We start from the raw sequence: 22,647 nt of genomic DNA on the forward strand, positions 1-22,647 counted from the left end.
GACTAGATGATTCGGTTATTTCAATTGACTCAATATTGTAAAACAGATTATACTACAATGTTTATTTACTTTGGAAAGACAATTCAGTTAAAATGTTCAATCCAAAGGAAATATTCCCAATCGTCTCAATGGTTCCTTGAGAAGATTGCTAATGCAAATAGTTTTTCTTTTTATTCAAGTAGGCAAAACTGTCATCTCTTCTTTAATGATATGTAACAATTAAAATATCTTAAGCTCCAAATTTAATTTCTTCAAATTACTAATAAGAAAATTCACAACTATCAACTCAACACAATTTAAATATTTTTGAGTTTTGTTTTGTTATTTTTCGTAATATCTCTGGGTTGGACAAAATTAATTACAGGGTTCTAAATAAGGTTTTACAACATATTTTTCAATTTTATATTGCAAATTATTTAGTCATGTTCTAAATTAGAACAGAGGAAATGGTTCACAACTACTCCCAAAGTGACACTGATTACCTTATCTTAGGAGAGTTCTCTGTATCCTCCATGACATGTTAAAAATATCCTTTTCCTGTATTTATCTCAGTACCTGATGACTATAGCTTTGTATTTGAATGCACACATACACTTACACAAACATAAAAATTATAAATTTTACCCTCTTTTAGGAAAATCAGTACTCCTTCCAGACTTTAGACATTCTAGTGTAAAAGGGAGTCTTGGAGGTGTTATGTAATATGTCATCTCATTTTCAACTTTGGCCTCATACTTTTTGCTCCAGCAATACCTTAATTCTTGTAATTGTCCCTCTCCTTACCCTTACTCATATTATCTTTGCTGCCTGGATTTTCCTTGATTTTCATTAACTTTTAAGGCTCAATCCAGTGTTATATCCTCTAGGAAACCTTATCTAACCCCCTTAACCACTCTCCCCACACAGACCCACAGATGGGTTAACTTTTGTGCCTCTCTTACTTCTCCCAAAATACCTCATGCATATTCTTCAACATTGAATAAACCAAGCTCTATTGTAAACATTCATTTATGCACAGTCCCGTTTTTGAAGGGTTATATTTTGTGTTTAGAAATTATCTTTGTGAACTCGGTGCTTAGCACAATCCCTTGCATACACTAGAATGATAGACAATTAATATTTATTGAATTCATTCATCCATTTGTTCACTTTTCAGAGTCTATAATAATAATTCAGTGAAGCATTTCGTTATTCCTAGATTCCATTTATTAAATGTTTTGAAATTATATATCATATAGTAATTTTTGACTAGCAATTTTCTTTCCCTGGGAATTGGAGATATTTTAAAAGCATGACAATTTAATCATTTTTTTGTTTCTTGTTTAACCAAATTGTAGTCAGGTACACAACTGTGAATTGTGAAATTTAAAATAATGTGGCCACCTATATATATTTGAATACAAGCATCAGTGGTCTGACGTTAGATTTAGAGACAAATGTAAATTAGTAAGAGCCTCTCCTTGTTTTAATGTCTAATTTCAACATAGGTATGGCTTTGACTGCTTTGTTTAAATAAAAATAAAAATAATGTTTGTTAAAATTTTTTGAATACTACCTATAATTTACTTTCCTTGCTATGTCAAGTCTCTCCAGAATCTTAAGTGGCTGTATTTGGAGAGAAGAAGGTTGACCATACTACATTTCCTAACACATCTGTAACACTTATCTTTTGTATTGTGAGGGAAATATCACCCTTTAACAGGAAAAAAGAACTGTTAGCACTATCTTAAACACTTCAAGATTTATATATATGTTTTACTAGTTTGAAAATATGGATGAAGCAAGATATGAACCCAAAAATCTAACTCCACAGTCATCAATCTATAATCACGATAAAAACCTGCCTTCATTCAGAACAAAATATGGAAAAATGCCTAGAAAGGATAATTTTACACTGCTCTCCATTAGTGAGGTAGATAGTACATACCCAAGGGGTTCAGTTTCCAAGAACTTGTCTTTTCTCCTCTCATGACTTCAAGTACAGCAATGTTATGTGTTTTGTCTTATGGTATTAATTTTCAAAGATGTTAAGTAACATAGTAGATATTTGAAATTAAAACTTTTTGAAGTACTGTTTTTTAGTACTTGGCATATAAGAGAAATTAATTAAGCAAATACCTTAAGCAAACATTCAATTCTGGCTTACTTGGAAATCATGCACAAATTATTCAGGAAGAAAAAAAACGTAAGAGGAAAAGAACCAGACACTTGTAAAATAATTTACATAGTGCTAATTCTCTATAAGAAAGTAATGACTTACTCTTCTGCAAGGATATTTAGTTGGGCTTTGTACAATAGAAAAAAATAATAACATAGCTAGGATCCTATAAGCTAATGGAATCAACTTATTATTTAGCAATGTAAAAAGGAAGATCTGTTAACTTTTTGTCTTATGATGATTTGAAATCATGTGTTAGATACTTAATCTTTTTAAAAAATTTTTATATCCATGTCTTTTTTTTTTTTTTTGCTTTTGTGGTGAAGAAGATTGGCCCTGAGCTAACACTTGTTGCCAATCTTCCTCCTTTTATTCTTTAGTCCCCAAAGTCCCAGTACATAGTTGTATACCCTAGTTATAGATCATTTTAGTTCTTCTATGTGGGATGCTGCCTCAACATGTCTTGATGAGCAGTGTGTAGGTCTGTGCCAAGGATCTGAATTGGCAAACACCGGGCCGCCAAAGTGGAGCAGGCAAACTTAACCACTCGGCCACGGGGTGGGCCCTAGATACTTAATCTTGACTAATAATTTTATTTCTCTCAGAATTAATTTGTTTGTTTCCTTATTTGGTAAAATTTTAGTCAGGTAGGCATTTGAGATTTGGTGCATTTTAAAATAATGCTACCATCTAAGGACAAATTCAAAACATCAATGTTTTCAAATTGTTAGGTGTTTTTTAAAAAAGTAAATTAGTGAGAACATCTTCCTATTTTAACACCTAATTTGCAGCACAGCCATTTCTCTGACTGCCTTTTTAAACTAAAATGTGTTCTATGAACCCTGACTTACTTTTACAGATATGAATAATAATCCTATAAGCATAGTCAACTTAATAGGAGCAAAAATAACTAACTTGAAGAATCATCACTTGCAGGATATAAGAACTGAGCCTTGAATTACTGAATCTCATGGTCTGTGCTCTATGTGAGAAAAATCCAATGCTCACACCTCAGAGGCAACTGCAGGTGTCACACCAGCACATTGCCATCAGCACATCAGCTGCTTGATGCCAATTCTTCTTGACGATGGTGCTCAAAAGACAGGGCTCTTCAAAGAGGAACACTGCATAGTGGCATGTCATGCACTGTTGGAGCTCATTTTCACTCTCAATGCCCAAATCCTACATTGTTAGAAAAACCTATGGATGCTGCACCTCAAGGGCAAATAGCCAATACTCCTAAAGAAAAAGAAGCTTCGGTATTTGTTTCTGTTGGAAGACACTTAATGCTTAGGGAGAAACAATTTTTCTCCAACTTTTTAAGATATTAGAATTACTTGGATTTATCAATTTATTTTGTTTGTAAGATCACTTCCTTCTCATTATGCCTTTGTCTATAAATCTTTTGCTCTGCATTCTTGGACACACTTCTTATCCTGCTGAGCTTTAAAAGAAATAGACTATTTAGGTTATTCTATTTGAGTAGTATCAAGCACAGTGCCATGTGTCATCAGTCATAACGAAAATTTGGGGAAAATAAATTTGAACTTCTTCTAATACTACTTTCAACTTATAGCATCACATATACTTAACAAATGTGACTTGATAAATGGCAATGTTCTTTTTGCTACAAAATATAGGTTATTAATAAAAATCCAGGGGATGTTTTTACTATGTCTACTTAAAAACTATAACTCAGATGCAAGCTTCCTCTTTTCTCCCTCAAAATCTAATGTATACATTGGGTGGGAAATCATAAAATATTTGTGTGATACTTACTTTTCATGATCATCTGGATAAAATTATAGAAATATGCACTTGTAGAGAAAAAGAATATAAGAATTTGATTTTTCTGCTTTAACTCAAAATTTAGCACTTGGCCTCAAAATAGGTAGCTCATTTTTAAAATTATTCTACTCTAATTTCTAAGTGGAAAAGAAAACAATATGAAAACATCAGAACTACTAACAGACATTCGACTGTAAAATATATTCCAATGAGATATTAAATTAAAAGTAAACAGGAATGGGAGTCCCACTTCTGCAATGACAGAATGAGAAGCTCCATGGGCCCATTCCACATTGAAACAACAATAACTGGTAGAAATTATATTTTAAAAATCACAAAAAATTAAAATTTCTGGAATCTGTCCTAAGGACATAGCATGTTCCATAGAGCAAATGACAGATTTAGTCAAGAATATCTAAATTTTGGCAAGAACAGTAAGAATCTGAGGCATGTGAACCATATCTCACTCCCTTCTCTCCCTTAGCTCAGCATGAGAGAAGCTCCGCTCTGAGGAGACGTGGCTCAGAAGATGAAGCTCCCAATCCCCTCAGCTGCCAATCAAGGAATGTGGTATGACCAGGAGGAGCAGACCATGAGCACGTCTCATCTCCCTCAGCTCCAAGTTGCGAGGCTAAATTCATGGTGGTCCAGCCAAGAGCCAGGAGCTGTCTTACTCCATCCAAGTTCCAACTAATAGGGTGGAGGTTCTGCTGCAGGGGCAGCAGGCCAAAAAAGCAGAGACCTCTATCTCCTCTGCCCAAGCCAACTTATAGATCAAGGTTTCATCTTGGAAGAGGCAAGCAGGGAAGTCCAGAGCCTACTGCTCCCACCACATTCTCTGCTAGTTAAACGGGGTGTCACTCCAAGAGATGTGGGCCACCATCTCCATCCCTAGTCCTTGAGGTGTGGCTCAAGGAATTTGCCCGGGGGAAAAAGATTCTATAAGAAGACATTACTCCAAATTTCTCCCCAGAGAACTGACTTTATTTGAAACAGAGTGTGAGAAAGTTCAAGCCTGAAACTATCCTGGAAAACATGGATATTTTTGAGGTAAGCAATGAAGAGGTGATTGGTAGTTCTACAAGAACAAAACAAACTACACTGTGGGCTAGCAGATCTCCCAGAGAGAACCAGGTCAGAATGGACATCAAAGGCTGTCCTCAAAAAAAAAAACAAAAAGCCCCTGCGAAGGAGAACAATTATAATAGGATCCATTTGTAAACTATTTGTGAAGGGATTTATATCTCAGGTCAGTGTCAAAAATAATAAAGCAGTCAAGCGAAAATTAGTGGACACTAAAATCTGGACATCATAGCAACAGAGTCAAAAAGCTTATCAGAAAATCAGGAAAAGAAATAGTCAAAAAGAGCACTACTAAAATCACCATCATCCAGGGTGACCGTTGCACTTGTTGAAGGCAAACACCTTTTGAGGAGCAACATCATAAGCTTCATACTTCTGGGGAAAGAAACATCGCTAAAATAGTCTAGCCAAGTAACTAAACAAATGAACAGGCAATTATAAACAAAAACTGGCCAAGGAAAAGGATATCAATATTCCGAGTTGTAAAATTATTAGTTTATATTTAGGTAGTAACCTAAAATTTCCAGTTTTGAACAATAACAAAAAATAAGATATATGCAGGGAAACAGCAAACTAAGACCTATAAATGGGAAGAAAAATAGACAAAAGAAATTTCTTGTGAGAGGATCCAGATATCTCATACAAACTACCAGGAAGCCATTATCAATAAGTTCAATGAATTAAAGGAAACTATTCTTGTTTTTTTTTTTTTTTTTTGAGCAAGATTAGCTGAGCTAACTACTGCCAGTCGTCCTCTTTTTGCCGAGGAAACCTGGCCTTGAGCTAACATCCGTGCCCATCTTCCTCTACTTTATCCGTGGGATGCCTACCACAGCATGGTGTGCCAAGCCGTGCCATGTCCACACCTGGAATCGGAACTGATGAACCCCGGGCCAACGAGAAGCAGAACATGCGCACTTAACAGCTGTGCCACCTGGCCAGCCCCTGGAAACTATTCTTAAAGAAATAAAGGAAGACATGATGAAATGTGTCATAAACTGAGAATATCAATAAAGAGACAGAATGTATGAAATATAACTGAATGGAAATTCTGTAATTAGAAAGTAAAATAACTGAAATTAAAAATACTCTAGAAGACTCAAGAAGAGTTTTGAAGTGGTATAAAAACAATCAGCACACTTGAAGAGAAATCGATTATGTAATCCAAAATATAGAGAGAAAAATAGTGAAGAAAAATGACCAGAGGCTCAGAAAAATGGAAACATTATTAATTACACCAATATACACAGAGTCCCAGAAAGAGAGAAGAGAGAGAAAAGAGCAGAAAAAACATTCAAAGAAATAACGACTGAAAACTTCCTCAAAATAACAAAAAACATTACTATACCCATCAAGGAAGTCCAGCAAACTTCAAACAAAATGAAGGCAGAGAAATCCACACCCTATCCATAACAACAAGAATTCTGAAGGCCAATGACAAAAAGAAAATTTTGGAAGCACAAAGAGAACAACCTACAATAACCCCACCCTCATAAAGCAACTCTTCATCAGAAACAATGGAGATCTGAAGGCATTAGGATCACATATTAAAATATTGAAAGCAAAAACCTGCTCCAGACCAAGATGGTGACACAGGGGACGCCTGAATTTCTCTCCAACCGTGGCACACTGAACATACAGTTACACATGGAGCAATTCACTGGGAAAGAAATCCAGAAACTAGTTCAGTGACTCTTATACATCAGGTGACTGAGAAAATACCCACATCAAAATGGGTAAGAAAGCCTGAGACACATTTTCATCACAAACCGCACCTTTGGCACGGTGCCATACAATTGAGAAGGAATCCCCAACTCCCATTTTCGCTCTGAAGATCAAAGAGTTTGGACTACACATTTAGCACCCCGACTTTTAAGGCTGCCACCCAAGAGATGAGCCCCCAAAACATCTAGCTCTGAAAGCCAATAGGACTTGAGTTCACAAGCCTCATGGGACTACAGTAAACAAAGAGGCAGTTTTTAACATGTATGCAATCATTTGCCATGGTGGCTGTTCCTTCAGGACTCTATGCAGAGGGAGCAGAGAAAAATGCCCATCTCTCAGTCTTCCCGGGGAAGGGGATTGCCTAGTACTTTACAAACTGCTGCCTGAGGGTACGGCCTCCAACTAGCATGCATCTACGTGCCGACTGTGATCCTCCCTGGAGCCTGAAGGAGACGGTGAGGACTCCCCGCCCCCCCCATTCCCCTCTGGCTCACTCCAACAATAAAACAGTCATGAGCATCTCCGTGGAAGAACCTTGTCCAAATATTTAGCACCCCAACTTTTATGACCTCCATTCGGGGACTCCCAAGTCACCTAGCTATAATAGTTAACGAAATTCTCATTCACAAGTCCCACAGGACTATAACCAACAAAGGAGTTTTTAAAAGGTTGCAAGAGCAACCCTCACAACTATATACCCAGGCTAAATGAAAAGTGACCAGGCAAAATGTTCATCTCCCAGTTTCTCCCTGGAAGGGATGTGACTGCAAAATATCCCAACTGCTTTCTGAGGGGCCAGCCCCTAATCATTCTGCATCTAGGTGCTGAATGCAATCCTCCCCTTTGGGACACTGACTGGCCTTGCACACTCTCAACTACTGGGAGCCACTAAGAGCAAAGACAGCAGATGGGACAATCACAAAGATCTGAGAGGCAACCAGGAGCTCGGGTGGAGGTAATTGACTAGGTCCATCTCTTCTCTTTAACAAGGTCTGACCTGAGAAGAAACTATTTGACTAAAGCCTAACCTGCTGGGGTTTTTATCACATCCTAAATGACCTTTGCAAAGGAAATACCCAGCTCCAGCTGGCTCTGTTCTTCCACGCGTAGAAATGGAAATATCTAATTCCATCTATTTCCCTGTAGCCCGCCATGTGAAAGAAGGAGAGTACCTAACTCCAGCCTACTCTAGCCACCACGTCCAACTACTTAAGGTGGGGGAGGTAGGAACAGAGAAGTATTTGTGAAATTGATAGTCCAAAGGCATAGGTTCACCAAAAGACTGAGATCTAATCATAGGACTATAGGATGCCCCCCTACCTCATCACCACATTGGTAAAGACAGATTCACCAGAGTTCCTTTTACCCAGTACATCAAGCCCAGTTATAGAAAAAATATTACAAGGCATACTACCAGGTAAAAACACAGTTTGAAGGGAAAGAACAAGCATGAGGACCAGAGTCACTATGGCAAGGATGTTGGAATTATCAGATCATTAATTTAAGACAACTATGATTAATTTGCTAAGGGCTGTAATAGTTAAAGTAGAGACCATGAAAGAACAGATGGGCAATGTAAGCAGAGAGATGATGCGGTTAAGATGATGCTATCCAACCACAGTATAACTCCATTGTAAGTCAGCATGTTAGTTTGCAGAATTGGATATGTCCATCCCCTAAACTATCGACTGCCAACCAAATTCTAAGATACACTAATTGGCATATAAAGCAGATGTCTTGATTGTGATGTTTTAATCTCTGGACATCTGAATAATTGTCATTTTATTCAGTGTTTCTATCCAAATAATATTCTATTGGTTTTATCTCTTACACTTTTCTTTTCCACGTAATAGTAAATATGTGAAAACTTATAACAATATCTGTCATACAATTGTCATTAAATATTTATTGGTTTTATTGCTTTCTACTTATAAGCATGACCTTAAAAATTCTATAAGTAGAAAATATATGGTACATAAATATTTCTAAAAGCCAGTGGCATCTAAGATATTAGTTCTCAGTAAAGTAATGAAAGAATCTACTTAGAATTATACAGCAAAATGCCAGTGCTGTGTGACTTCATTTTACATTTTTGCCTTTAATATAGTATGTATAATATGTATCTGCTTATTTTGAAGCTAATCTTCCAAAAATATATTTTTTTATATATTAGAATATCCTTTCCTATTTTTTTACAGATACTGTAAATGGTGATAAAATTATGTTTTGTTTTATAAAAAATAATTCACATTTGATCCTGTGTCCAAAGCGGGAACAAACTCTTCAGTTATCTTTTAGATGAATCCAATTGTCTGTATTGCTTATGGCTCCTCATGAATACAGTCAAAGTAGGGGTTGGCCTGGTGGTGTAGCTGTTAAGTTTGCGTGCTCTGCTTCAGCAGCTCGGGATTCGCCAGTTTGGATCCCGGGTGTGGACCTAGCACTGCTTATCAAGCCGTGCTGTGGCAGGTGTCCCACCTATAAAAAAACAGAGGAAGATGGGCACGGATGTTAGCTCACTGCCAATCTTCCTCAAAAAAAAAGAAAAAGATTACAAAATTCTGCTTTATGAATGTACATGAAAGGCAACAATAATTTCAGCTATCAGACCATAGTCAGAATATCAAATACTGGGCTGCAATATAGCGAATCACTATTCTATGTGTGTCTCTGTTTCTAAAAAGTTGTGTAGTTTTGAGCAAATCACCTAGTTTCCTTGTTGGTCCTTGATTTCCTTCTTTGCAAATTTTTGAAAAGTTTGTCATTTAAGATGCTTGTACTTTTATTGTGACATAAATTTTCGCCTTTCAGCATTCTATGATGATTAAAGGAGGAGGAAATTGGGGGAGAGAAAATGTGAAATTTCATTTTTGATTCAATATAACGGTAAGATGAACAAAAGGAAAATGCAGTAATTCTAAATATTTTCATCGTCATTTAAAATGTTAGCGATTCTTCAATATGATAGATTATCCATATTATTTCAAAATCCTTCCTTTTTATCCATTCAATTTGAAGAAGGGAAACATAAAATGCCTATGGAACTAGTGCTGTATTAAGATTATATTTCAAACCTACAATATCCAACATTATAAAAATATGATTTTTAGTTCTTTCACACAGGGGCTATGTATAGTTTATCTGTCTATTCATCACACTGCCTATACCAATATCTTGTAAATATCTTATTCATTCATTCAAAAAGTATTTAATGAGATCCTTTTATATGTCAAGACTATTTAATTAGATCAGAAATTAGTATGTTTGGTCTGGTTCACGACTTGATGTTGGAAAGTTATAGGTTTAGAGTGACAACTCTGGGAAATAGGAATATAGGGTGGAATCATCTCCGCTGAGGATATTCAGACTAATATTCAGGAAGGGATGAGCTGTATGCAAAGTCACATGTGTGGTAAGTTGGATAAATGAAAATTAAACCTATGTTCTGTGTCCAAAAGCTAGTCCGTCCATTAACCTTGTTGCCATTAAATGTTATTTCATATTCTGGAACGTTATTTAGAATACATTCCATCCAAAATAACTTGTGAATATAGTGATAATCAAAATTCTTTTTATCCGTGACAGAAAACCATTCAAAATGTCTGAAGAAAAGAAGTGAATTGACTGTCTCATGCAGATGAAGAACCCAACATCTGCGGCTGGAGGCACAGCTGTATCCAAGTTTCTAAAAAATATCATTCAAGGTGTCCCTTCCGCAGCATCTGTGAGCTCTCTCTTTTTCTCGTTGTGTTGGTATAATTTTCAAGCTGGGTCTTCCCACAGGTGGCAAAGACTACTCCAGCAAAATTCCGGGCAATGTCTGTGGCCTAATTTGGGTTCTGAGAACACTCCTGGTTACAGAGAATAGGATCATTCATATGTGAATTTTTTGTACTAGTAATTATGGAGCAGGGAAGCCCAAAAAGTGTGCTTGAAAAATGAAAGTTGTATGTCAGCTAAATATACAGACATAAACAAGAATGTAAAACACGAAGGCTGCCTATTGAGAGAAACCTTCCCAGGAAAATCTAGTCAAAACTTTCTCTAAGCTCCATTCATACTTTTACAGCACTTATATTGTATTACACTTTATTTTATGCCTGCTTCTCTTATAGCACCAGGAATTTTTTAAAATCATTGACCGTCTTTTATTGATATTTGTGTCCCTATTTCAGTGTTGCTTGGCATGATGTGAATTCTTCATTAAAGCTTCTGGAATAAATGAATAATTGAAGTCATAGAATATTTTTGGATTGAAACATATCTTGAGACGAAGAAAATGTATAAAATATATAAAAATATAAATTTTTAAAAATCTTAGAAAGTGAATGTTAGATGTATTCTAGGCTTCTAAGATAACAGGAAAACATCCTGATAAATTATTTTATAATTAAAGTCTAATCACTCAGTTATTCAACAAACACTTCTTAAGTATCTATTGTGTTCCAAACACTGTGGAAGACACTGATTAAAAAAAACTATAGAGATAGACAAAATATTTATAATTTTAGTTGAGATTGATATTTAATATAATAGAAGTATTTGCCAAATAGTAATGGACTATATATACTATTGGACATATATTACAAGCAACTGGGCATGTAATCCAGCCTGGGGAGAAAGATAAGTTGTAATGTCAGGCATGCTTCATGGAGAAGGTCAGGAGAGGTTCAGAAAGGGCATTCCACACAAAAGGAATGACGTGTGAAGACTTATAATCATGAAGGAGCAAGACTTGTTTAGAGAGCAGCAGAAGGTGAATATTATTTGATTGTAAGGTATCATGAAGCTAGGGGGAAATATAAAGGATGGAGACATACGAAGTGGCTAAATTGTAAAAGGTTTTTCCAGCTTTATTAAGAACTTTGAATTTTATCTCGAAAATTTAAGAGAACCATAAAATGATTGTAAGCAGAGGAATAATGTAGCTGGGAATAACTGTCAGGAAAACTAATCTGGAGACAAGATGGAGAATAGAATGGAGATGTGAAAAATGGTGGGTAATTAAGTGAATTAAGTTAATTGCAATTCTGGTAAGAAATCGAAGGTCTTAAAAAAATAAGAATGGAGAGGCAGGGTTCAATTTAAAAGATTCTTAGGATACATAAGCAGTAGGATTTAGCGGAAACTTCAAGGAGAAGAAACAAAGGGTGAAAGATTGAGAAGAGTGTGGGATCAAAAAATGACTGCTTTTTATTTTGAAATAATTACAGGTTGAATATTACATCTTCTTGGTAGAGTGACTATTATATTATTATGGAATGGCCTTTTTTGGTCCTTGGTTATTTTATTTGCTTTGACTTTATATGATATTAATATATAGCCACTCCTGTTTTCTTTTAATTAATATTTGCATGGTATATTTTTTCCAATGCACTTATTTTCAAGTTAGTTCTATCATAGAATTTGAAGTGAGTTTCTTCCAGACATTCTCTACTTGGGTTATTTTTCTTTTTAATCTACTTTGCCAAACTCTGCCTTTTAATTGGTGTATAGACCATTTTCATTTCAGGTAATTATAGATATATTAGAGCTTGAGTCTTCCGTTCTTATTACTGATTTCTGTGTTTTTCCTCTGGTTCTCATTTCTTTGTTTTTCTTTCCTTAACTTTCTGTGGGTTATTCAATATTATTTAGAATTACATCTTGTTTTATTTATATCTTTATTAACTATATTGATATGTAGTTAGCATTTCATGAAATTCAAACATTCAAACAGTACAATAGAATGGTTTTAACATATTCATGGAGTTCTGTAATCATCACTACAGTAAAATTTTCAACATTTTCATCACCCCAAAAAGAAATCCTGCACATTTTAGCAGTCACTCCTGATTTTCCCCTCTAGACCCAGGGATCCGCTAATCTATTTTCTGTTGTTATAAATTTACCTATGTTTGATATGTCATGTGAATGGAATCATAGTATATGCAATCTTTTGTGACTGCCATTTTTCTAAGTGGCTTTTCACTTAGTACAATGTGTTCAAAGATCATCCATTTTGTAGCATTTATCCGACTTCATTCCTTTGTATTGCTGAATAATATTCCAATGTATGAATGTACCACATTTGTTTCTTCATCAGTTAAGGGACATTCGCGTTTTTCATTATTCTTGACTGTTATGAATAATGCTGCTACAAACATTTGTGTAAAAGTTGATATATAAATTCGTATATTCATTTGTCTCGTAGATATACTTGGGAGTGGAGTTGCCAGGTTGCATGGGAACTCTGTTTCACATTTTGAAGAAGTGCAAAACTCTTTCAAAATTAGCTGCACCATTTTACACCCCCCCAGGAGTGTATAAGTAATTTACTTTTTCCACAACCTCACTAATGCTTGATATGGCCTGTTTTTTTAAAATATCATCATCTTAGTATGTGCCAGATGGCATCACATTGCACTTTTTAAACTATTTTTTGTACAACTTTCATTTGAAGCATGCAGTTCAGAGGTGCTGGTCTGGACAAAGAGGTTTCTTGGGCTAGGCCGCTTATTGTGACAGAATCCCTCTTGCTTTTGCCCTAAGGACCACTTGGTTTCTTTGGGAAGAGAGGAGTCTCAGGCTCCTGGGGACAAAGAGGCTTCCTTGGCTGGGCCACTTATTGTGGTGGGGATCCCCTTTGCAGGTGTTGCCCAGGTCCATCTCCTAGTAGAGGAGGAGGATTTCAGACCAGTAGAGCCAAAAAGACTCCCCAGGCTGGACTGCTTGTTGTGGCAGGGCTCCCCTTCCTTCTTTTGCCAGTCCTTTCTGATGTCTCTGGGTAAGAGAGGGGGGTTTTCAGGCCCAAAGTTAGAGACTTCCTAGACCAGCCCCTGCCTACGGCAGTATTTCTCAGTGTATGGAGGGCGAGTCTTAGGCCTTGCTGGGAAGGAGAGCACTTCCTCTGGCCACGTATTGTTGGCCAATCTATCCCCCTTGCTTGTTATGCAGGGCTCACCTGGTGTTTCGGGCAGGGCTACCATTCCATCAGGGGGAAGAATGAGCCAGCTTGAGTTGTCTTCTGTCGCTAGGTTGAGGACAAGGAAATTCTGGGTTAGAGTCACTTTCTGCCATTGTGTGAGGGAGATACAACGTGCCCTGCCTCTGTGTTGTTTCTTCAGTCCTGGGGTCACAATCATTTTGCCTACTTTGTACCATCTCCCCCAATTCTACTTTGGTTGCCCTGTTATTTCTAGGGTTTATATTTGTACTTGGCAGATGCAGGAACATGGAGAAATGAGGCTATATCATCTGACTGGCCCAGAAGTCATCAAACTAATATTTAAAGATTACATTTGTTTAATTCATTTAAAAATAACCATAATAAGACAGAAAGTACAAAGGTGGTTGACAGGAGCTGCGAGGAGGGGGGAATGGTGAATTATTATTTAGTGGATATGGAATTTCATTTTAGGAAGATGAAAAAGTTATGGAGATGGAGTGTAGTGATGGTTGCACAACAATATAATTGTATTAATGCCACTGAATTGTACACTTAAAAATGGTTAATATAGTAAGTTCGATGTTATGTATACTTGACCTCAGTAAAAATAACAGTAATAGACTATTTTGTATTAATATAAATAAATTACATTTACATAAATAATATATTTAATGAAATAGATTATCATTGCCAAGATAAAAAAGTAGCAGTAAAAGTGGCATTATTTTACACTTTTGCTAATTTTAGAAAACACAAGAATATAAAAGCACATATTCCACTAGCTGTCAAGGCAATGAAGTCATTATACATCATATAGTTACTAGAAAACTCCACCCTACATTTGTAAAAGAATGGCAATGAGGGTCTGGCCCCATGGCCGAGTAGTTAAGTTCGCGCGCTCCGCTGCAGGCGACCCAGTGTTTCGTCGGTTGGAATCCTGGGCGCGGACATGGCACTGCTCATCAAACCACGCTGAGGCAGCGTCCCACATGCCACAACTAGAAGGACCCACAATGAAGAATATACAACTATGTACTGGGGGGCTTTGGGGAGAAAAGGAAAAAAATAAAATCTTAAAAAAAAAAAAGAATGGCAATGAAAAAGGAAAATAACATCTTAGTATTATCTGAATACAAGTTTGACCTCTAGGAGCTCCTAAAAGGGTCTCATGGACCCTCCAGGGGTCCCCGGATCACACATCAAGAACCTACACTTTAGTCTGATAGATTCTTGGACTGGTTGGATCCACAATTGAAAATTGTAGTGAAGGTTCTGGTGCCCAGAGTGGGTACATAGCATGAAGAAATGAAGAAACTTAAAGGTGGGGCCTTAGTAAAGTTTTTATTTGTGTGTTATAACAATTGTTCAGAATACAAAAAAGACCAAATTAAAAAAAGCAAAAAAACAAATCCTGGTATATAGGTGGTAGAGGGTGTCAAACTGGATTGCTTATCTATTGGGGGACCCTCAGCCGCTAGATAGAGTTGTCAATACTTTCCAAACACCTTTACCCTGAAGGAAGCAGATGGACCCTTATCATCTCTAAGTCTTAAAGTATTTCCTATATTCAGGGAAGGAAATAATTAACATATTATTCCTCAGTGAATTATAAGTGGCTGCATTAGCCAGGAAGATATCAGTCGGGGTGCTCCTTAACTGTTAATGAGAGAAGCCTTATGCAGCAAGGAATAATTACTCTTGGGTAGTATATAATTTTGTAATGAAGGTTACGTAAGTGAGAGAGCCTTATCCTGTCCTATGAGATATAAATGCTGAATATTAAATTAACCTAGGTCTAAGAGATATTTTCACAAAGGCAATAGTACATGAATTATATAACAGATTGAAATATTTATCAGATTCTAATTCTCAAAGAAGATTTAGTGAATGTTTTCTCACTCAAAATAAAATCATTTCGTGTAGAATTTTGAAGGGATAGCTAATTTATTTTACTTGCATATCTTTGGTGATCATTTGAGTAATACAGGTAACCTCTAGGAATATCATTTATCTCAAGAAAAGTACAGTGTTTCTCAGCAAAACTTTGGGCCAAAAAGAAAGTAATTTTAAGTTAATACCATGGATAAGGAAGAAAATAAATGTATTAGTAAAGTGGTTGGACTGCTCTGCTAAAGCTGGTGTTTTGTTTTAATTAATTCTCATGAACAGCATAAAGTGAAAAGGAATTTTACAAATTATACTATTAGCCTTTATGAGGACATCTAATATTAAAGAGATTCTATTCATATGTGCAGAAAAAAGTGAAATCATTTGGATGTCACCTGGCGATTGGATAGTGTATAGATATCACCAAGAAAAAAAAGGACAACTAATTTAACTATGTTCTTTCACTGTAAATGATCTGTTGTTATAGGGAAATTTGTAGCTATTACTAGTCTAGAAAATATTCATTTACCCCTCTCCCTGTGTGATCTATGACAACTAACTACAGAGAAGTACAGTTAATTCATGTTTCCATTGCAACAAGGAGACAAGTTTTGACATTGAGGAAATTGAGGAGTTGGCCATTTTTCCTAAGTCTAATGAATGGATTTATTCTTAATTTTGAAATTTCACCCTCACTGACTTTTTAGCAAAATCTTTTTGCTAAATTTTGTTTTCTTTAGGTTAAATATCCCCAGAGCCTTTGCCTATTCTTTCCTCATTCTTTGATGACTCTTCCCTGAAGACATTTTAACTTTTGATGTCTCACTTATCTGTTACCTTTCTGATTTGGAGCTAAATTTTTGCTAAAAGAGAAACTTATGTTTGTGGTTTTTTGTTTTTGTTTTTTCGTAATCTCCTCCCTACTTGATAATAATGAATTTACTGTCAACAACTGTTTGTAAGTCTTTTTCCTGTATTTCTAAGGCATGTTTCTTCCACTGAAAATTGGACACTTGTTGCCTTGTACTTCTTTGTTTCTGTATTTTTTAAACCCAAGTACATGTATCCACAATAAAGCTTGTCTCATTAGATTTGTCATAGAATTTTCTCTTCTACATAATATATTTCAGATGCTCCTAGCTTCCTCTTCTTTTTCATATTCTATAAATGTATTCATCCGCATTCTTGCTAAACTTGCTCTCCCGAACAAGGACAAAGGCAATGCTGTGTTACACACAGTGTGGATTCAACCTCTGGTTGAACATTAGTGAGTAACCACCACTAGAGTTGTAATCATAGATTAACCAGAGAGATATCTGTTTGTATGCAGTATGCAGTATGATTTATGATTATGTACACAGTATGATTTAATCTAGCTTTTCTTAGTCTGGTAGGAGGCTGGAGAGGACTATAATTTCCCTTGTTTCTTTACCCAAAATACAATACTTTTCTCTACTTTCCTACAAGTTTGAAGATTTTTATTTGTGCTGGGATAAGAGAGTAGGGGGGTATCAGATGTTGGGATGAGCAGGTATCTTTTGTAAATGATCCATAGGTGATTCTGTCTGACAAGTACTGGTTTAGTCTACCTTTCTTCATATTCTTACATACATTTTATTATATATAGTTAGCTCTTTTATTGAGGTCTGCAATAATAAATGATACTAACTTCTTCCCATTGTATTTAACAGTTACCAAAAATTTTATTAGTGCACTCTATCTAATTTTTAGGCTTTCTTAATGTAAAATAAATTTTAAGAAGGATTTTAAGAAAAGTATGTAAATTATAATTAAAGGTTAAAATAGTTGATGAATAAATCACTTGAGAAACGAATTTGAAAATTAAAATAATTTGAAGAAGATACATTAAAAATTATTTATAAGAATATTCACCACTCTGGAAGATTATTTTCTTCATTGCCATTTGGGATAGCATAAGAGAAAATAAGAATTTCAGTAAAAGGTGAGAGAGAAAATAGCATAAAGCGTATTTGGAAAAAGAATACACAAAAACTTCTCAAATTTGATGAAAAACATTCATTGATCTACACATCCAAGAAGCTCAAAGAATTTCAAGCAAGGTAAATTTAAAAAGATCCACTTAGACACATCATAGTCAATCTTCTAAAACACAAAGGCAAAGCTAGAATCTTGAAAGCAGCGAGAAAGAAGCATCTCATCACACACACGGAGTCCTCAATAAAGGTAACAGCTAATTTCTCTTACTCAGAAGTCATGAGGGCCAGAAGGTAGTGGGATGATGTATTTAAAGAATTGAAAGGAAAAAGAAACTGTCAACCAAGAATTCTACACCCAGCAAAATCACCCTTCAAAAATGAAGGAGAAATTTAGAAATCCAAAGACAAACAAAAACTGAGAGAATTCATTGAAAGCAGGCCTGCGTCAGAAGAAATACTAAAGAATGTACTTCAGGCTGAAATGAAAGGATAGTTGACAATTATTCAAATCCACATAAAGAAATAAAGGGCATTGATAAAAGTATCTGAATAGGTAAATATGAAAGACAGTACAAATGTATTTTTGTAACCCTTTTTTCTTTTAATTTGAAAGACAATGGCATAAAGCAATGATTATAAATCTGTACTGAAGGTCATAAATTTAAAAAGACAGAATTTTCATCACGATAATAAGAAAAAGGAGAGGGGAAGAAATGTAGCTTTATAGGAACAAATACATTTTTTTCTTTGGTGAGGAAGATTGGCCCTGAGCCAATAGCTATTGTCAATCTTCCTCTTTTTGCTTGAGGAAAATTGTCACTGAACTAAAATCTGTGCCAGTCTTCTTCTATTTTGTATGTGGGATGCTGCCACAGCATGGCTTGAGGAGCAGTGTGCAGGTCTGCGCCTGCGATCTGAACCTGTGAACCCTGGGCCACCAAAGCCAAGCAAGTTAACCACTATGCCACTGGCAAGTCCCAGGAACAAATATTTTTTGCATACTATTGCAGTTAAGTTGGTATTAATCAGAACTAGATTGGTATAAATTAAATTATTAATTATAATCCTCAGGGCAGCCATGAAAAAAATAATTCAAAAATATAGCAAAAGAAACAAGGGAATTAAAATTTCACACTAGAAAAATATATTTAACATTTAAAAAGCAGCAATTGAGGAAGAGAAGAATAAAATGCATATAAGACAGAAAATAATGCAAAATTGCAGACGTAAATTCTAACTTTCCTATTATTACATTAAAGTTAAATAGATCACTCCCATCAAAAGACAGCAATTGATAGAACTGATAACAATAAAAACAACAAGAAAAAACATGATCCAACTATATGCTATGTAAAGAATACATATTAGATTCAAAGACACAAACATGTTGAAGGATGAGAAAAGATGGAAAAAAGTATACCATGCAAACCATAAACAAAAGACAGTTAGAGTGGCTATAACCATAACAGACAAAATAAACTTTAAGACAAAAGTTGTCACTAGGGACAAAGGACATATAAAGATAATAAAAGATTCAATCCATCAAGAAGATGTAAACATATAGGCATGTCACAAAAGGGCCACAAAATACATGAAGCAAAAACTGATGAATCAAAATGAACGATACATAATCAGAAATACAGTTGCAAACTCCAACACTCCATTTTCAGTAATATATAGAAGCATTAGGGAGAAAGTCAACAGGAAATAGAAGACTTGAAAAACACTATAAATAAACAACACCTGACATCTATTGTATACTCACTTAAGAATGGCAGAATAAACACTCTTTTCAGGAGATCATGAAGTATTCTCCAGGACAGACCATATTCTAGGCCATAACATGCCTCAATACTTTTTAAATATTTGAAATCATAAAATCATACAAACTATGTTCTCCAATGACAATAAAATAAAATGTCAAAAAAACCAGAAGGAAATTTGAGAAATACACAAATAGGTGGAAATTGAAGTAGATATTCCTAGATAAAAAATTAATCAAAGAAGAAATTACAGGGAAAATTAGGAAATCCATTGACATGAATTAAAACAAAACACAACATACCAAAATTTGTAGGATGTAGTGAAAGCAGTGCTCAGAATAGTGTGTAGCTGTAAATACCTCTATTAAAAAGGAAGAAAGAGGGCCGGCCTGGTGGTGCAGCAGTTACTTGTGCACATTCCGCTTCGGCAGCCTGGGGTTCGCTAGTTGGGATCCCGGGTGTGTACATGGCGCCACTTGGCAAGCCATGCTGTGGCAGGCATCCCACATATAAAGTAGAGGAAGATGGGCATGGATGTTAGCTCAGGGCCAGTCTTCCTTAGCGAAAAAGAGGAGGATTGACAGAAGATGTTAGCTCAGGGCTAATCTTCCTCAAAAAAAAAAAAAAGAAGGAAGAAAGATCTTAAATAACATATGTATAGACATGGATATGTAAACGCATGTATATGTATGTATATGTGTGTAACACACACACACACACACACATATAGAAAGAGAGAGAGAATGGGAGAACAGGAATTGTTATCAGTGACTATACATAACAGTCCAGGAATTTTTTTTAAAACGTGCAATTATGGGGCAATAATAAGCAAGTGACTCAAGTGGAGGGAGAGTTCTTTTTTTTTTTTTTATCAGGTGGGAGACATTTCATCTTACCTTTTTATTGTGGCAAATAATACATAACATGAAATGTATTCCCAAGAAACTTTTAAGTTACAGCCCAATATTGTTAACTATATGAACATTGTTGTAAAGCAGATCTCTTGAAATTTTTTGTCTTGCATGATTGAAACTTTGTATCTGTTCAATAGAAACTCCTTATGGTCCCCTCTCCAAGTCCCTGAAAAGCACCATTCTACTTTCTGTTTTGATGACTTTGACATTAAGATATCATGTAAGTAGAATAATACAGTTTGTGTTCATCTGTGCCTGGCTTATCTCACTTAGTGTGGTGTCTTTAAGATTCATCCATGTTGTTGCACATAACACAATCTCCTTTTTTACAACTGAAAAATATTCCCTTATATGTCTATTCCACATTTTCATTATCCATTCATCCATGGATAGAGATTGAGGTTATTTTCACCTCTTGGTGGAACATTGCTACTGTGAACATTGCTACAATGCATATGAGAGTGAAAATATCTCTTGGAGATTCTAATTTCAATTCCATTGCATGAATACTCAGAAGTGTGAATCTGGATCATATAGTAGTTCTGTTTTTAGTCTTTTGAGGAAGCTCCATAATGTTCTCCGTGGTAGCTGCACCAATTTACATTTCCACGAAAAGTGCACAAGGGTTCTATTTTCTCCATATCCTCACCAATACTTCTTTATTTATTTATTCATTTATTTATCTACTTTCCTGAGGAAGATTTGCCCTGAGCTAACATCTGTTCCAATCTCCCTCTATTTTGTATGTGGATTGCTGCCACAGCGTGGCCGCCGACAAGTGATGTAGGTCCGTGTCTGGGAACCAAACCCTGGCCACCAACATGAAGCTTGCCAAACTTAACCATTAGGCCAAAGTTCTGGCCTCCTTATTTATTTTTTTGGATAATGGCCATCCTAACAGTCGTGAGAAGATATCTCATTGTGAATTTGACTTGTATTTTCCTGATAATTAGTGATGTTGAGCATCATTTCATATACCTGTTGGCTATTTGAATGAATTCACTTGAGATATGTCTATTCATGTTCTTTGCCCCCACTTTTTTTTGAGGAAGATTAGCCCTGAACTAACCTCTGCTATCAATCCTCCTCTTTTTGCTGAGGAAGACTGGTCCTGAGCTAACATCTGTGCCCATCTTCCTTTACTTTGTATGTGGGATGCCTGTCACAGCATGGCTTGCCAAGTGGTGCTATGTCTGCACCAGGGATCCAAACAGGTGAACCCCGGGCCACCGAAGCAGAATGTGTGAACTTAACCACTGTGCCACCAGGCTGGCCCCTCTTTGCCCATTTGTAAATGAGTTATTTGGGGTTTTTTTGCTATTGAGTTGTAAGACTTCCTTGTATATATTGGATCTTAACCTTATCAGATATAGTGTTTACAAACATTTTGTCCCAATCCATAGGTTGCCTTTTCACTGTGTTGATTGCTTCCTTTGCTGTGTGGAAGCTTTTTGGTTTGATGCAATCTCACCTTCTATTTTTGCTTTTGTTCCCTGTGCTTCTGGCGTCATATCCAAAAAATCATTCCCATGACCAATGTCAGCAAGATTTGTCCCTGTGCTTCCTTCTAATAATTTTACAGTTTCAGGTCTTACGTTTAAGACTTTAATCCATTTTGAGTTGATTTTTGTATATCATGTAGGTAAGGGTCCAATTTCATTCTTCTGTATGTGGATATCCAGTTTTCCAAAAATCATTTGTTGAAGAGACTATCCCTTTCTCAATATTTATTCTTGGCACTCTTGTCAAAAATCAATTGACCATATATGTGTGGATATATTTCTGGTCTGTTGACTCTGTTCCATTGGTCTATATGTCTGTCTTTATGCCAATACCATAATACTTTTTTTTTTAAAGATTTTATTTTTTCCTTTTTCTCCCTAAAACCCCCCAGTACATAGTTGTATATTCTTCATTGTGGGTCCTTCTAGTTGTAGCATGTGGGACGCTGCCTCAGCGTGGTTTGATGAGCAGTGCCATGTCCGTGCCCAGGATTCAAACCAACGAAACACTGGGCCGCCTGCAGCGGAGTGCACAGACTTAACCACTCGGCCACGGGGCCAGCCCCCCATAATACTTTTTTTAAAAAAATATTTTATTGAGGTGACATTGGTTTATAAGATTATATAAGTTTCAGGAGTACATCATTACATTTCAATTTCTATGAAGATTACATTGTGCTCATCCCAACAAAGTCTAATTACCATCCATCACCATACACATGTACCCTCCTCCCTGCCCACTTCCCCTCTGATAACCACCAATCTATTGTCTATATCTATGTATTTGTTGCTCTCACTTTATCTTCCACATATGAGTGAAATCATATGCTATTTGGCTTTCTCTGTCTCACATTTCACCTAGCATAATGCCCTCAAGTCCATCCATGTTGCAGCAAATGGCGAGATTTCGTCTTTCTTTATGGTTGAGTAGTACTCCATCG

The sequence above is a fragment of the Equus przewalskii genome, chromosome X (assembly GCF_037783145.1).
Source record: "Equus przewalskii isolate Varuska chromosome X, EquPr2, whole genome shotgun sequence".
In the NCBI taxonomy this organism is placed as follows: Eukaryota; Metazoa; Chordata; class Mammalia; order Perissodactyla; family Equidae; genus Equus; species Equus przewalskii.